Raw genomic sequence first — 5,099 nt, forward strand, 5'->3', positions numbered from 1 at the left:
TTCCGCACACAGATACACGATGATAGGAGGAGATGACTTGCAGTTTTTTCTGAGATGGTACCTCCGACATCGGTTACGGAAGTCTCCTTTGTTCAAAAGAGCATTTAGATAGAGGCTTATGATTATTAACCTCATCCGAGTCATTCCATAATCGTATTTTCTCAAATTTTATTATGTAAAAATATGTAATCATTCCTGTATGACAAATCTTGCTTACATACAGTGTCAATAGTTTCATAAAACCTTGTTGTATAAAGAAGAAATTAACAACATTACTATAAAGCTTTAACGTACTTTGCCTCAGAAAGGACTTTCATTCAGCAGATAAACGGTTTGTTATCACCCACCTTTGCGAAAGAGGTGGGTAATAGTGCGAATTATTTATAACAAACAAGGGTGCCTAAGAAAAAGGATTTTCATTCAGCAGATAAACTGTTTGTTATCACCCACCTTCGACTTGTCTGTTCTCTCTCCCTGTTATACTAGCTGCGGTTTAAACAAGGCATATTACTATACGTTTATTTCCGCACGCGCCGCACTCATCGCCGGCGTTGTTGCGCGCGAGAAGTACAAACGCCCGCGTCAACGGCGGCGGCGACTGCGGAAAGTAAAGACGCATGTGACGACCGCGGCGGCGGCGGCAGCGGGCGTCTCGGGGCCGCCGTTGACGCGGGCGTTTGTACTTCTCGCGCGCAACAACGCCAGCGTTGAGTGCGGCGCGTGCGGAAATAAACGTATAGTAATATGCCTTGTTTAAACCGCAGCTAGTATTACAGGGAGAGAGAACAGACAAGTTGAAGGTGGATGATAAACAGTTTATCTGCTGAATGAAAATCCTTTTTCTTAGGCACCCTTGTTTGTTATAAATAATTCGCACTATTACCCACCTCTTTCGCAGAGGTGGGTGATAACAAACCGTTTATCTGCTGAATGAAAGTCCTTTCTGAGGCAAAGTACATTAAACCTTTATCGTAATGTTGTTAATTTCTTCTTTATACAACAAGGTTTTATGAAACTATTGACACTGTATGTAAGCAAGATTTGTCATACAGGAATGATTACATATTTTTACATAATAAAATTTGAGAAAATACGATTATGGAATGACTCGGATGAGGTTAATAATCATAAGCCTCTATCTAAATGCTCTTTTGAACAAAGGAGACTTCCGTAACCGATGTCGGAGGTACCATCTCAGAAAAAACTGCAAGTCATCTCCTCCTATCATCGTGTATCTGTGTGCGGAAAGGAAGATGAATTGCGAGGAAAGAGAAGTAAAACTTGATGGAATTAGTTGGCAACCTATGCAGATTCGTTTCTGAGAAATGTTTTCGACAATTTTTCGCCTTTCTTTCCGACAAATTATATGGGTTATTAGTATTTTCAAATACTTATCAAGAAATATTACTGTCTTATGGTTTTATAAAATCCTTGCGTTTTCTTCACAAGGGACCTCCAAGCTCGATACTCGTATGATTACACGCATCTCCAAATACATATCAAGTCTTGGAGATACATATTCAGTGACGTGTGAAGTCATGTTATACCTACATTTATGATCAAAATCACTACCTTTTTCTTGACTATCGCGTATAGCCGAGGGGGTGGGGCCAGGATAGGACCCACCAACAAGGTATGGCATGTTTGATAGGGGAAACAGACTGCGTGAACTAGCGAAACGAACAGGTGTGTAGAAGGATGTGCTACGAGGACCAGCAAAGAGACGTGTCATTCTCCCTATCTAGAACATGGGGATTTACCTTGGTCAAATGACTGAAAAGGTGCAATTTAAAGGTGAGATATTCATTAACCAAGCAATTCTTCACGAATGGAGTCTAGACGAGTACTTCTGTTTGTTTGTTTTTCGCCTAGTATGGTGGTGAGACCAATAGCTCGTGACGAGTCGCGGTATTCTCAGCCGTCTGTGTAAGGTCTTCCATCATCTGTATATTGGACAAAGCATCATCACTGTTTAGGAGGACATCTTTAAAGGAATAAGACATTAGTAGTATTAATGAGCAAATTGACTTTTTGTATTATTATCACAGGAAAAACAAATGTATTCAATTGCACAAAACTTATTTTATTGATAATATACATGTCTTCTGTTAAAGATGACAGCAATGCGAGAACGTTTTAATGGTTTTGCCCTATATTTTCATGACTTGAAAAACATATGCTCCACCTATATGTATATATACTTTCAGTCGTTCTTGTATTTGAGTAAAAAGTAATTTTTTTCTTTCTATGAGTTATGTAAAAGGACGCTTTTCTCTCCCTTATTATGGTGTTATGCGACCTTTCTATTCCAAACGAATGTTTTCTACTTGTCATTAATGGTAAAAGTACTAAAAATATTGCTTCGGTTGCCACTTTTTCTCTTTAGGTGTGTGATTTTAACCTTTCCTCTATAATTTACCTCCTTGACTCTATGTTGCTCGCCACATACCCCTTTACTGTCGTGTAAAAATCAGGAATGTCTAATGCAGTCGCATAGAAAGAAAAAGTAAGTGCCTTTGTTTGCAAGTAATATGATGATTATGGAAAATATATAGTTACTGATGACTTGGTTTAAAAAAAGAAATGGATATTCGCATGCCAACTGCTAAGACCTATTGCATCGAGAGTGTCATGTACACTTTCTACTCCTTTGGAGTAAATTTATCCTTGATTGATAATCCCGGTTTTAGGCGAATTTATCTGTGTCCAATAGACGTAAAATTATAAAAGTTCTATGACAAAAGAGTTATTTTATCCTCAAACTGTATCATATCATATAAAAGTCCTTTGCTTTGATAAAGAATCTGCTGCTAAAACGGCAAATAGTAATTTAACAATTACTTGGCCTTCTTCTTTTATACATTTTCTCTCTCTCTTTTATTTTGATGGTGAAAATGGTTTTTAGGGGCATTTAACGGTTTTCGTCGCTACGACAATTAGCGAGTAACTTGATGAAAATGTATGCATTACTTAAAAAATGGTGCATAAATGTGCGTAATACAGGTAAAATGATAAAATCTCTATGACAAGAAGGGCAAACGTGTTTTATCATTTTATCCTAAAACGTCTTCATTTAGATACAGAGCCTATGGCTAAAACGTAAAAAAATGTGTTACAATTGCTTAAAACCTTCTCTTTTATACATTTTTTTAAAAGATGAATTGTTCTAAGGAACCTTTTAACAGTTTTCATTGTTATGGCAATTAGTGAATTAATTAGTGAAACATTATATCTTAGCCGAGGATGTTTAGACATATCAGTGTTTCGTAATGTGACATGTATGAATATTAAGTTTATCAGAGAATATTGAAGAGGTCGAGCAGTAAGTTTTATTCAATGTCGGTGTAAAAATAGTTGTTTCTCTTTGTACAGGGATATTTGATCAAAGGTAAGTATGCATTACTTTTTAAAAATGGTGTCTAGATGGGCGTTTCCCGATAAAGTAAATTACAGTAGGCCGACGGAGAGGTTATTTAGTTCGATCTTTAACCGCATATTTGTGGGCAGGTGAGAAAGACGATTGCGGGAGATCGAGAAGTAAAGTTTGGTTGAATTTATGCCCTCAAGCAAGTTTATGAAATAATTCGCACTTTTACAAATTTTCGCAAGCTTGCTTGTATATACAGTAGAACGAGCAGGTTTTGAAATGTATCGGTTGTGTGGCGGGATAATTATCTCGCAAATGTGACACATCGACATGTACAAATATGCGAGAAGGTGGTTGCCACATTTATATTTACGCATTAAATTCAAGTCGATTAAAACTCGATTCAAATTTTCTTATATTGCATTGTCGCCTGTTAAGATGTGCGTTTGTGTAAGGCTGAAAGCCATTATAAAGACATTGTCTGCAACAAGAGTTTTATGATCCTTTTCGCTGAATTGTATAGTTATTGTGAAGAATCATTAGCAATATAAAAACGGCTGCTATGACATGTTAAAAGATGATTGGAGGTCTCAAAGGCAGTAATTGCCAACGAAGATAAGTCATTTCTGTTATTCTTGTGAGGACTTCCTTTGTTATATTGCGCATTTGTGATAAAAGTTATCATGTATGGTTTTTGCGAGTGATTTTTTTTTTTTTTTTTTTTTTTTTTTGCATGCGTAAATGGAGTGAGAATTGGATTTTGCCAAATGCCTTATATTTGTATAATATCAACATCTTAAAAACTCAGTGTTGGTTAATATAGCATTCTTTTTCTTGTTTGGTTACACCTCGGGACGAGATAGCAGCGCCGTCGTCATGGAAGTGGTTGCACTTTCATACTCGTTACCGGAATACAACCTCTCGCACTCATCGATGTCGCCCGACCCCACCCGGGAGAGGCGACGTTCGTGGCAACTCGGTAATCATCGCCATGAGCGATGAGGAAGATGTTAGTTTTTAGTTGACGCGGGGGATGGACATATGGCCCAAGTATGATTTAAGCATGTCTAGTTGTTTGTGCTAGGGTATATTTGAAGATGATAAAGGTATATTGAGTACATGGCGCAGTTTGTTTTGCTACAAGCTTAAACACGATGAATAGCTATGTGACCTAACTCACCCCGGAAATGACCCTCTTTCGACCTGAGAAGGAGGGGGGGTGGGAGGTAACACCTGTTATTGGATCAATACCTTGACCTCTGCCAGCAGCTGTCTACATGTTTGTTTGTTTGTTTCTTCATCTTCTTCCTCTTACATGTTGAGACATGAGGTATAGCCATTATCATTGCTTCTGGTGAGGGGGTATGTGGGGAAGCTGGAAGGGGTGAATCACCTGTAACACCTGCAGCTAGGTGCTTGTTTGTTTGTTTGTCTGCTTCTTCTCTTCTTCCTGCAGGAAAGGGGGAGGGTGTGGAACCTGTGACACCTGCTCTCAGGTTGATAGTTTGGCCCATGTCAGCTGGGTGCATATTTGTTTGTTCTTCAGCCTTTCATTCTCAATATTATTATTATTGTTTTTGGAGAGGAGAGGACATTTTTCGGGTGTGCGTATTCTCCCTCATTAGTCACGGTTATTGATTTTCAGTAATCGATTATGATGATTACTTTCGGAAGTGATTAGGCCTGCTTCCTGTTATGACACGTTAAGGGGTAGCTATAGTGGTGAGCCAAT

Source organism: Penaeus vannamei, chromosome 25, assembly GCF_042767895.1.
Source record: "Penaeus vannamei isolate JL-2024 chromosome 25, ASM4276789v1, whole genome shotgun sequence".
In the NCBI taxonomy this organism is placed as follows: Eukaryota; Metazoa; Arthropoda; class Malacostraca; order Decapoda; family Penaeidae; genus Penaeus; species Penaeus vannamei.